Source organism: Ambystoma mexicanum, chromosome 8 (genome assembly GCF_040938575.1).
Source record: "Ambystoma mexicanum isolate Mex_15411 chromosome 8, UKY_AmexF1_1, whole genome shotgun sequence".
Lineage (NCBI taxonomy): Eukaryota > Metazoa > Chordata > Amphibia > Caudata > Ambystomatidae > Ambystoma > Ambystoma mexicanum.
In genome coordinates this window covers 919,223,520-919,236,458 of record NC_090929.1, presented here as the reverse complement: position 1 = coordinate 919,236,458, position 12,939 = coordinate 919,223,520, and the positions used below count along the sequence as shown (strand labels likewise).

The 12,939-nt window shown below is 45.2% G+C and overlaps 1 long non-coding RNA gene across 2 annotated transcripts in view; it reads right to left on the bottom strand.

Annotated features, from left to right (window-relative positions):
* The window catches only part of LOC138473694 (uncharacterized), a 384,250-nt gene extending 372,542 nt beyond the window's left edge, over positions 1–11,708 (bottom strand). For both annotated transcript variants that reach the window (XR_011268858.1, XR_011268857.1), the window contains exon 1: positions 11,579–11,708. This is a non-coding gene — a long non-coding RNA (uncharacterized lncRNA). The remainder of the gene's footprint in view (positions 1–11,578) is intronic.
* Positions 11,709–12,939: the final 1,231 nt, after the last annotated feature.

The window sequence follows — 12,939 nt, the reverse complement described above, 5'->3', positions numbered from 1 at the left end:
ACGAGTTGACGCCTGTGTACGTCTTTTGCCGTGCGCGGGTTTACCGTATTAGAATCCATGAATACGGGTTGTTCGCGTGCGTGTGGGCATTCCGTGTAGTTCCCTGCAGTACTTCCCCAGTTACGCCTTCTTTTTCACGCGTTATTTCCCATTCCGCGTGTTACGCCCACTGTGCCGCCCACTTTGGTTGTGTGCGCCGCGATATGTGCGCTTTTGCTGTGTGCGTAGCGCACGCTGTGTGTGCCCGCGTGCGCCATGGCAGGATTTGGCGCACGGACAGCGGGAAACACGCGCAGCGTCTTCCTTGAATCGCACGCGTGCGCTGGGTTTCTCACGCTTGCGCCACCTTGCGCCTGCTTGCGCTGGGATTTTCGGCGCACGTTTGCTCCATGAATCAACCCCCAAGTCTTATACTGCCTTGGTTGTGTCTTAACACGTGTGTTTCCTATAGGGCAATGGCATCAGGGTTGTGTGTCTTAATGATGATCTCAAGTTTCTTGCTTTCGAGGGGAGAATTCAACCCCCTAACATTTTGCATCAGCCATTTGAATGTTTAGTGTCATGTGAACTCAGCCCCACTTTCCTTGCTGTGACCCCTTTCCACTTCATGACCATCTCTAGGGCTGCTATGTGCCCATCACTAGTACAGTTTCCTGTGGTTCCCTGCCATCTCAGACTTCCCTGGCTCCTCCCCATCAGCATCCCCCCAGTCCTCCCCTCATGCACTTCCTTCTCAGCACCTAGACCCCCCTCCCATACCCATCAAATCCCTGTGCCCCCCCGCCATCTCCTACCTTGGGCAGTCCTGCCCTCATGGTTTCACAAGATGGAGCAAGCTCACTCCCTCCAGTTGTACCTCCCTTACACTTCCCACTCCTTTGCCACCATCCGCATCCTCTGCCCTTCTCTCCATTCCACACACCCCTTGTCAACACCATCTATTGCTAGACCTTCTGCTGCAGGCTTTTCCAGTGGTCATCAGCCTTTCTATCATAGGGCGTGCTTGGGGTCTCTTTTTTGTCCTCGCCCCTCCACCGTGGCCCATTCACAGGGCCTGCATCTCCTCTGATTTTGTCTACGAGGGGGCTGCTGCCTTTGGCTCTCTTCCTGTTTATGCAGAAGGGCACAACCTTCTTGAACTGATGTCATCCTGTGCTATGTCCCTGCCCAACTTAACAGGAGATCAAAGGGGAAAGCCACTGGTAGTAGACGTTCATTCTTCACAATTTCTTCAAAACTGGGTCCATTTTCCTGCTCTTCAGCAGCATACTCCAGGCCAGATTTTGATATAGTTGTACTTGTGTGCCTCTTAAAGTGAGCAGTTTTCGCTCTTGGGGCTTCTAATATCTTTTCCTTCTGGAAGTAAATGGAGAACGCCACCAGCACATCATCTTTTGGTGCCCCGTCCCCACTGCCAATTGGCTCATCCTGTGCATCCTTCTATTCCGATGTCCGCTTGCGGGGTGTTAGTTAAGATATCTGCAAACAGGACCTGTACCTGAGCTTTCAGTGTCCCCATCCCCTATTTGTCCAGGGCGATTCTTGATCCTAATGTTGGACCTCCTGGAGTGATTTACAAGGTCCACTGCTTGCAGCTTCAGTTTCTGGGATATTCTGCTCAGGTGTTGCAGAATCTCACTGTTTTCTTTGATTTCTTCACTTGAATTTTGAAGGCCTGCTCCAGCAATTTGGTACATTCTCCCAGCTGCCAGACCACCTTCTTCAGGTCAGTTACCACAGCGGTTAAGTCGGACCTCAGCAAATGAATCTTTTCTTGAAATTAATTCATAATAGACTACTGGAAGTATTTAAGGCTTTGTTGGAGTTCCTGCTTTGTTAGACCCATGGCTGGCAATGCCTCACTTGGCCCCTTTGATTCTGCCATCCCTCAGAACTTTCCCACTTTGGGTGGGCTCTTTTGGGCCCCAGAGGTTTTAGAGAGATCCCGGTCCAGACAACTTGTCCACCACCGGGCATACCCCTGGTGTATTTTGCACATCCCTTTGGCATCCATTTCTCAACCCCGGGTGAGCGTAACATGCTTGCTGCTAGAGAGACAAGCAAACCTTTGGTTTTCTCCACGTGGGCCTACAGGTTGTCAGGCTAAGGGCTGCTTCAGCAGATGTGTTAGAGACTCTGTCTTGTGAGGCACCTTGACACTGGATATGCTTTGTAGCTCCTGCTCTGGCCAGTGCATTGTTTCATCGAGGGCCAAGCTCTGACCCACCCAGTCTGTCCGGGCCTTGCTGTTTTGTGCTGATATTAAGCAGATTGGTTGGCAAAGCCACCTTTCTGCTTTATAATGTTGGCCTCTGTCTCTTCATTAATGCAGCCTTCCAGTGCTCCAGATTTCCCATCTGGGGACAATGTTTACCCCCCACAGAAGCCTCCACCACTTAGGGGCCACCTCCAGGGCTCCTACCTGCTGGCATGGTGCATGGCCTCCTGTTCCTGAAGGCCAGTTTTTAATTTCCTATTCTGTGTCCCTTTAGTACAGCTCAGCTCTGCTAGAGGCCACTCCTTGCCTTCTTAGATGATACCCACTCATCCTTGAGCCATGCCAGGGCCTCACGAACTCCAAGGTTCCGTAATCCCTGTGTGCCGCCTTTGGCATTCTGCACAGCACTGTCACACTCTTCGGCCCTCCACAGGCTAGGATCCGATTTTCTCTGCTGGATGACCTCTCCCAGAACCTACTCTCAGGTGGTCCAAACAGCAGCTGACCAACCACCGCCTTCCCCCCAAAGGGTCTCTGGAGCCATCCCCCAGAGCTCAGGAGTCCCCAGGTCACACACCACCACTGCACTGGCGAGATGCCTTTCATCCAATTCTCCAGTTTGTGCTCTCCACTCATGTTCCTGTAACAATCTGGAGGGCTGTGCCCCCTTATTCCGTCCTCAGTACCTTACTGAGTGACCTCCCATAGGGTGTCAATCCCAACAGTTGCCATGCGTCTTCTCCCTGGCGCACGCAGCCCAGGCTTCTTCCCGGGCCAGTCCCACCAAGTCCGGGCAACCACCATACTCTGATCCCGCTTCTCCCCATATCGACAACTTGTGGCCTCTGCTGCTCAGTATCAATGCCCCTGGTTGTTAGGGCAGCTGGAGTATAGACGGGGACCCACAATGATCTTTGGGGATGGTGGCAATCTTCAGTTTTGAAGGAGAACATCCGGAGCTCCCGTGAGTGTGTCTACTCCCTGTTGGTCGCCATCTTGTCTTTGGCCAATTTACTTTTTGACAGAACCTCATTAAGAAAGTATGTGGCTCTGTTACAGAAGAACATTATTAAAATATATAAACCTTTATCCTAGTCACATTTCCTGCAGACATCTGATTGGAGCAACTTCAATGTATGTTGTTTCTTAGATGTCTGGTACAGTTTAAAGCACTGATTATGCTGCATATATTGTCATTTTACGTAAATGTTCTATTCGGAAGGCAATTTAGAAATGTCCTCGTAGGGAGAGAATGAATTCATATTGTAGATCTAAACTCCAACCTTGTCTGCGTTTCCCAAAGCAATTATTGTAAGCAATATTTTAACAAATAAGTGAGTCTGCAGTTTTGATATCTGTCAAGCAAATACTTTATGTCAAGTGTGAGAAACCTGAGGGCATTCTCACAAGTAGTACCCAGGGATCTGCTGCCCGGGTTGCCAGGGAAGGGTCATCACTCTTGGATCCCAACACGGGAGGCGGACAAGCGAGGGAGGATCACCTGGGCCGGGGATCCTTGGGAACTGCAGGGAGAGCAAAAGGTGGGATGACACACAATAGTGGACCTATTTGCATAAACATTGACAAAGCTTAAACATAGGGATTAATGTGAACAACTCTGCCATTCAATCAAAATGAAGAAAAGACTAATCAGAAACATATAGTTGTGCGACACCTTGAAAACGACCTAGGGTGGAAACATGTGTTGGCGAGTCAGAACAGTCAAATAATCATTAAAATTGAAATAACTATTGAATAAGCAATATTTGTTAGTTGTTTTATCTGTTCAAAGATAAGCGCGTACAGTAGAAAGAGTGTTCACTGTTTCAATTCAGAGAGATTTAGGGGTAAACCTCTGCTTTCTTAGAGGTGTGCAGCTGTCTCGCGCATATATATCTATTTTAGACCACAACATAAATTGCAAACCTAAGCGCATCCAATCCAGTTTACCCCACCATATCTTTTGTACATATATGCAGATACCAAGTTTGTGCTCAAATTAGAGAGCAATACCACATCAGCAAAAAATGGTTTTCCCAATTAAATAGTCCCCTTTTGACACCACACTAAGCATTTAGGGACACTCATCCGCTTCATCCGCTGTAACTGTTATCCTTTCCAACAATCTAGTAAAGAAAATATATAGAGAAAAGTACCAATCAGTTTATATGTAAATACTTCCTTCTAATCAGATATTTCTAAATTGATTAAAATACTGATGTGTCTGTTCTTAGATTGACAGGGTAAGCACACATTTGGAAAACTATAAGAGATACAAATACAGTATCTCACAATCAAATAAACATTCATCGCACATGTAATTTGTAAATCAAAGACTTAACATTACCCATCCATAGACTGACCCGTTTCCTTTCTAATCGGCCTCCTACGTGCTGAAAATCTTTCTTTTCTCTGAACCAAACTGGCCATATGTATTCAGTTCATCTCATTCCAATCTGCTCTACCAAAACACAATCACAAAGGACCCTTCATTATTCCAAATGAAGGCCTACGGTCTATTTCACGGCTTTTAATTAAACACAGATCTTAACTAGTACATCACTCCTTACTTTCAAGATGCAATTAGAATTATACACTTGTGTACGAGCGCGATAGAAATAAAATATCAATATCAATATCAGTGCCTGATGTAGGAACAAGGGAGACCACTGCAAACACAGCCTCCCGTTCTTTACTGGTATTAAAGTAAATAGTGCCCATCATGTGACAGGAGCGTGACATGGAATGTCACGTTTAGCTACATAGAATTCCCAAAACTCAATATCCAGACCGTGGCCATATTGGAACAATAAAGACATAATGTCCCGTATGACTCCCTTGTCCATCTCTATATCTTACTGCAAACACAGCTCCTGTCTACAATGTTTAAATATGTGCATACTGAACCACCATAGATCTGTATCGGGAAACCTCCATCATAACTAGTACATCATCCCTTACCTTCAAGATGTAAATCGAATGCCAGATACAGGAACAGGGAGACGGCTGCAAACACAGCCTCCTGTCCTGTACCGGCATTTAAAGTAAATAGGAGCCATCAAGTGACAGGAGTGTAACCTGCAACATCATGTACATGGAATTCCCCAAGCTCAATATCTAAACTGTGTCCATATTGGAACAGTAAAGACGCAATGTTACATGTGACTCCCTTGTCCATCTCTATGCCTTACTGGGAACACAGCTCATGTCTACAATTTTTTAATATGCTTGTACTTGATCGCCATGTTGACGGGATAAACCCTTTTAATGTGTTGATACCACTCTGATGCACGTAGCTCCTAATTCTGTCCCACCCTCACGAAAAAAATGCAATTTTTGGAAGAATCCAGCAGATCTTGAATTACCACCTGACACTGCAACAAAAAATTCCAATAGTACACTATTAAACCCCAACCTCAATTCCATTCCCGATTTCAATCATTTGTACGAAAGTGCGAAAGGCATCACTACATTTTGACTAAGTGTAGGAGACAACCCCGGTTAAGAATGTGGTATTCCTCATGTTTTGATGATGTGTTCATTGCTTTACAATCATGTAATGGACAATCTCATAATGTCAATTCTAGTGCTTACATAAACAAGTGCACATACTGCAGTATTTTACATTGACAGTTATCTTTCACAAAAAACATATTAGATCAAATTCAATGTTCATCCCTTTGGGGCTCAAGGCCTGCAAACGCTCTATCCAGTAAATGTGTTTTTGGTGAAGCAAAGTGTTCAAGACACCACCTCGTCTTGGACATTGCACTTGTTCTAAGATAACAAATCTCATCTGTGCTATTGTATGATGTACACCTGTACATGTTGCGCTACTGGTTAATGTAGTTGTCCAGTACGGATGTTTGATTTGTGTTCTGTCCACCTCAAGTGGGCCTTTCCAGTGGTGAGACCCACATAAAACATACTGCATGGACATCTAATACCATAAATGATATTTGTGGAGTCACAATTTCCAGGATACAGCACTGCACACAGCTGCTCCCCTCAGAGTTCACCTCCTTTCAGATCCTCTTCTGGCTTCATGACCACGTCTGCTTCTGTCACTCCCAAGACGGCTGCTGCTGTTGCTGCTTTCTCTCTCCTTTTATACACCTGTCACTGGATAACGGGTTGCAGGTGGGTATACATAGTTTCAATTGTGTCACCTTGCCTGGCTTTGTTATTGGGACATCTCCATTGAGTATGCTGATGTGCCTCTGTTTGCATATTCTTCATCCCAGTACCATAGTGATGTTTCACATAGGAAGTCTGTATTCCTCCTGACTCACTCTTATTCATCACAGTACTATAATGGTGTTTCCTGTGGGAGTCAGGCTTCTTCCTCATCCCAGTTCTTGGTATAATCTTAGGGGAAATAACTTTATTAGATGAAGTCTCTTTTGACTCTGGTCATTCTTGCATCCTCTCCTGTAGGAATGGGGTTTGGTAAGAGAAGTAGATGGTATCTCTGGTTGACTTTTTACTGACCTCAGTGTCCTGTAGAAGAAAGTAACACAGGATAGGATTGCCACTAGCCCACGGAGGCTAAGGGAGAGTAGGGTAGGTTGGTATAAGGAATGGTGGATACCATGTCTTACCCTTTGGTGTCCCCTCTCTAATCTCCAATGACCCCAACTAAGGAGATCCTCCCTCACTTTTCTGCCCACGTGGTTGGGATCGAAAAGTGATGGCCCTTCCCTGCCACCTGAGCAAAGATCCTAGGGGAGTAAATGTGAGGACGCCCACAGGTTTCTCACATGCCATTCCCCTATACCCCTGGCTTCACACAGAAGGTCTACTTTGTTGGTGGACTAGAGCCTCCCCTAGGAACATGGATTTGCCTTTCAATTGGGTCTTTGACTCATACCCAGGATGTTTTGGTTCTTTTAGGCGTGGAAGTCTAGTTTAAGAGAAGTTCCTATTGATCCTTGTGAAATCCAGTGATTGCATTGGGTCACTGTGTTCCCTATAACTAATTTGGTGGGTAGATTGGGAAGTACAGCCACCACAAGCTGTACATTTCTCCCTAGTGTGAGAAACTTAAGGTGTTTCTTCCAGGCTATTCCCGGGGATCCTTTGTTCAGGTGGCCAAGGGAGGGCCGGACGATGAGAGGGAGGATCACCTGGGCAGGGGGTCCTCAGGGAATATGGGGGACATGCCTTCGGACGTGACAAGGTATTCCTTCTGTTCTGATACACCCCAACCCGACATCCCCTCAGTTGTCATGTGATATTGTCAGCAGAGTCCCATCATACTTAAGTACCTTTCTGTAAGAAAAAGGAGAAAACAACCAGGGAAATTAAATCCCAATAGAAAATCCATGTACCCATCACAATACGTTTACCCCCTTCATCCTGACAAAAACTGAGATGTTTTTTCCATGAACTCCAGGAAAACCTACAACTCCCACAATCCCTACTTCCATTCTAGAAGTTCAACTACTGGGATGAAGAATAGACAGATGGGAGTCATGAGGATTACCCATAGGAATCTATGGGCAATGGATTCCTATGGGCACTCGGAACACATCATTATAATTTGGCCTTCGAAGTCTGCTTGTAGTCACAGTGATTTGGTAATATGGGCCTATACACTCTGTTCTATCCTACTCGATCTCTCTTCTGCCTTCGACATGGTCAACCATACCATCCTGCTCAACCGTCTCTGTGATAGCCTGGGTATCACTGATCAGGCTCTGGCCTGGCTGACCTCTTTCCTCTCTGATCAACCCTCCAAGGTCCAACTTGGGTCCTCCCTTTCATCTATCTCCCTCTCTACCTGTGGTGTTCCCCACGGGTCTAACCTCTCGCCCTGGCTTTTCAACCAATACCTGGCAACTCTCGCCTACTGCATTGTCATTTTCTGCTCTAATTTCCAGTAGTACGCTGATAACACTCAACTCATTTTCAGGCTGCCCTCTGCCACCTCCTCCCCCTCTCTCATCTCTGATTGCCTAACTGCCATTCAAAACTGGTGTGCCGCCAATGATCTTTGCATGCCAGCAAGACGCAAATCCTCATCCGCAGACCTTCACCATCCTTTCCCCTCACTCTCTGGCCGGCCTCCTTTGGCCCTTCTCCTACCCCCTCCTGCGAGTCTAAGAACCTCCAAACTTTCCTTCTCCGCCCACATTCGCCACATCTTGATGTCTCTAAAAAGTCAAACTTCCTACTGCAGCTCATCAGAGGTAGCTCACTGTCACCCGAGTTATGGTTCTCTCTAGGTTGGACTATTGTAACAGCCTCTTTCTAAATCTACCTGCCTCTACTCTCCGCCCTCTGCAACTAATCCAGAACAGGACTGCAAGACTTGTCCCTGGCCTAAAGCCCTGGGATTGTATCTCTCCAGCTCTGAAATCTCTCCATTGGCTCCCAGTGGACGCAAGGATTAAATTCAAAACCCTCTGCATTGTCCACATGGCTTTCTGGGGCCTAGGTCCAAAATACTTTCAGCTATCCCTCCGCAAATACCTCCCCTCTCGAGCTATTCGCCCCTCGTTCTCTAACTTCCTCAGGGTCAGTCGTTTTTCAAAGAAACAAGCTGGGGGGAGATCTCTGTCTTTGGCTCGGGCCTCCCTCTGTAACAGCTCCCTGCCCCCTAAAACTTGAGGAGAACCATCTCCGGTTCCGGAAGCACCTCAAGACCTATCTCTTTGCTTCTGCCTTCGTTCCACCTCTCCGCTGCTGATTTGTTCTCTCTCGACACTGTGCACATGGCCACCCTCTGTCCTGCGCGCCCAGGTATCTGCTCACCCTGCCTCCGCCCTGCACTGCCTCCGGGCCACCCCTTGCACTGGGGTCTGTATCTGTACCCTTACAGTCCCCCCTTTTTCTTCCTAAACTTATCAAGACCTACCCTGGCTGCTGCCTTAAACCCAGCACTTGCCACTTGGTGGCTGCACTACCGCTGTTTGTCGCCTTTATTATTTATTACTATTTAGCTGTTTCTCCTTTGCTCCGCACTTTCCACTTCTCCCCTTCCAAGCACTTTACCCCTCCCCCTCTCCCATGCACTTGCGCATTCTCAATGTAACTGGGCCTAGTAAGATCGTTGTTTTGTTCTCCCCTGTTCCCCTCCCTTGTCTTGTTGCGCTCTGAAACACTTGTGAACGAGCGCGATAAAAATAAAATAGCAATATCAATACACACTGATATTAATGATACATATGGTGATCCATTCTTGTATCCATTATAGTGATATCATAGCCATATTTTTCATAGTGTACTTAGGAACAAGGCTATGTAATGTCACTTCTTGTTTTGTCAATGGGTGAAAGGTCGTGTTCCAACGTTTTCTGCGATATCACTTTTGGGTAGTGTCAAATGCCATCCCTTCCTGTGATGTCATCAGCAGTCAAGGGTCATGTGATGTCACTTCTGCTACCCCTGGCATTTTGGTGAAATGACGTCGCTGATACAGGTCTGATGTAAAGCCAACCATCCATCCAGCATATTTTGATGAAGGTTAGAGCTCAAATTCCATATGAGAGTTTACATGGGAAGTGATAATTTCTGTATTTATTTGGAAAGTGTTGTGCAGTTTTTTGCAATGCAGAAAAAGGTATAAGAGGGCCCTTGCTCTTTTGTGCTTAACTTAACCATAACTATAGAGCTGATGTTGCCCAACTCTGTAACATCGGCTGCTGCATTAACATGGATAGGAAAAGACAGTCCTCTGACTACTTGTATTGCTTTTATGCTATATCCCACACAGGAAAAACACATGTTTTATGCATCATATAGAAAAAAGACCCACTTAACGCAGTGCGGGCAAAATGTGCATCAAGCGAGTGATATGCCCCACTGAACCTTTTTAGAACTCTCTTGTGCTTTGCTCTAGATCTACATTTCGTTTAATTCACATGGAGTTGCATAACAAAACAAGTCCTTGGCAGATGTTCAAATGAACTTAAAGAACAGAACTCCATTCACAGCCTGCAGGTTGCAGGACACAAAGAGAACGAACACCTGACAGGCAGCGCGCTGACTGCATACACTTACCAGAGCTAAATATATTGTTCCAGTGGCATCGCGGTAGAAACAATGCCTGCCTGACTAGCTTTGTGTGCTGAAACCACGCCTGATGATAAATGAACACTACTGCCATCGGCAGGTTTTCTTTGGGACTCTGGGGAACACTTTCTATCTGCGATGCAGTTGAAATTCAGTGCAGCTTCTTTGTCGTACACGTGGTGACTGATCCGCCATCTAAGTGTTGGTATGTGGCCTGCGATCATGACACCGACAGGGAGTGCAGCGCTGCGTTGCCAGCACAGGCTTTCTTCGGGATGTTTACACTGCTAACCAAAGCCGAGTCAGGCAAAGGTGTTCCTCAACCCTGACGCACAATTGCACTTTCTGCATACATGTTAAAGAGATTGACCCGTTGGCTGTAGATAGTGGATCGTATAATAGGGGCTATATGAATGTTTCCTATTTGAAGGGAAGATGTACGAGCAAAGACATATTTAAAAATATATGGGTGCACTTTTGCAGCTGCATATGTTTGCACATTAAGGGCCTGCTACATGGAGTCACTTTGCACTGCAAAAATTCACTTTACACCGCTGTGTGAATCAGGTTGTTTGTTGGCAGTGCAAAGACACTTTGCACCATGCTAAAAAGGTCATGGACCAGGCCCTTATTGTCCTTATTTGTTGTTACTAAGTTATTCCTGAATCTTGTGCTTTTTCTGCTATGCAGTCTTAATATTTTTAGAGATGCATGTTCATTACATGATCCAAAGAATAAAATAAATCCACATGAATATGCTATTAGGGCTATTACCATCATGCTTTTGGTCATGTATGCACTGTCTGGCATGCCTGACGGAGCAGCATTCGAGGATATTGCCAAAACAATTAGGACAGCGCATGGCACACTAGAGGCTCAATAACAATAAAACATATTCTTACGTTTTATAATGAAGCCAATTTCATTCACTCAGGGACAGCTTATTCTTCAGAGCAAACTTACTCTTTGATCGCCCAGTGTCGTGGCAAGATTGAGTTTCAGAGAAATGCAGTAACGGTTCCTATTAGATGCTCATTCTAAATGAATTTTGAGTAACTGGTGTTACTATCCAGCCAACAAAAAAAAAAATATGATTCTGAAAAAAGAATTCATTCAAATTGAAAAATTGAACTTTTTTTTAAGGTAAATACAAATGTAGAATACGAAAAGAATATCAAAAACAGAACAGTTTGTCGTTTAATTACAAATATTGAATGAAGAATGCTAAAAGTAGACACACATATACAGGGGGGGGCGTGGCTTGGCGCCAAGAAGGATGGCAGCCTAGCCTTTGAGCTCCGCTCCAGTGGACCGCGTATTACATATAAACTTTCATTTACTCACCTGTTTATGGTCCAGTTACCTCCTATCTGGCCTCTGTTTTCCGCCTTCGGGTCCCGAAGATTGAGGAAGCTTGGAAACGTTCCGGCAGCTGTCCCATTTTGAAGATATCTTCCGGGAGGCGGGGCCCTCAACCTGCGTCATCCCATATGTCGTGCAGCCGGCGCTTCTAGTCAGCTGCGCGGCTGCAGGCACGGACGCGGTCCGCTGAAAATGACGGGAGCACGGCTTTTCTCCACAATACTGGTAAATAGGAAGAACAAAGAAAATGATAAAAAATATAATAGATTCTGCTTCGTATTTGTTCACTTGTTGTCCTTTTCCTGCTGAACTTCTCTATTTAAAAGGAGGGGAAGAAAAACAAAAAGACACTTTTTAATAGTCTCTCTCGCTTTCAAAAATGAAATAGATTTTTTTAGACTGCCCCATCTACCGCTGCCTACATAACATTGCCTTTTTTTTTCATGTGTGTTTTTTTAAAACATTTTTATTCAAATGCATCATTACTGAGGCAGTGTGGTGGTGTATGTGGTAAATATAAAGTGAGAGGAAAAAGATTGGGGGGAGGGAAGGAAGAGGAGAAGAAGGGGAAAAAAAGGAAAGGGAAAAAGGAGCGAAAGAGTGGAAATAGAAAAATAGAATATGTGCCGAAGAAAAAAGGAAAGAAAGGAGAGAGAAAAGGGAAGAGAAAGAGGAAAGAAGAGAAAGAAAGGAAAAGGAGAAAACGAGGAAGTAAAAAGAAAAGGAAGAGAGACGAAAATAGAAAAGAAGAGAAAGGCACATAGCAGGAAGGAGTGGGCAAGTAAAGCAAATAGAAGGTTCAGAGAAGTAAGAAGAAAAGGTTAACATTTGAAAACAACAGAAACATAAGAGAATAAAGAGAGAAGTGAAGAGAAGAAAAAGATCGCAGATTTGTATAATACTACACCATGGCTGTGAAGAAAGCTCAATCTAAAGAAGGGTTAACCCAACAATCTACTACGCTTAAAAGGCAAAAGAGTGATTCTCCTCCACCAGTAGAGAACTTAACCAACCCGGTTATGCAAACTATATTTTTAGAAATTAGAGCTCTTAAGCCCTTTGGAAGATACGAATACTAAGTTACAGCAACTGGACAATAGGTTATCTATCTTTGAGGCCGGAATGAATGAGGTTGAGAGGCGGGTAGGAGACACAGTGGATATCTCTAACAAAGTTAGCACACTGGAGGCCACAGTATTAGCACTACAGCAGTAGACTGAAAATCTTGAAAATTGGAACAGAAGAAATCATCTTTGCATTATCAGCCTTCCTGAAGGGATCGAAAAAGACAACCCCAATGCCTTCCTTTGTGTGTTTCTGCCCAGAATCCTTAACCTTTCAGC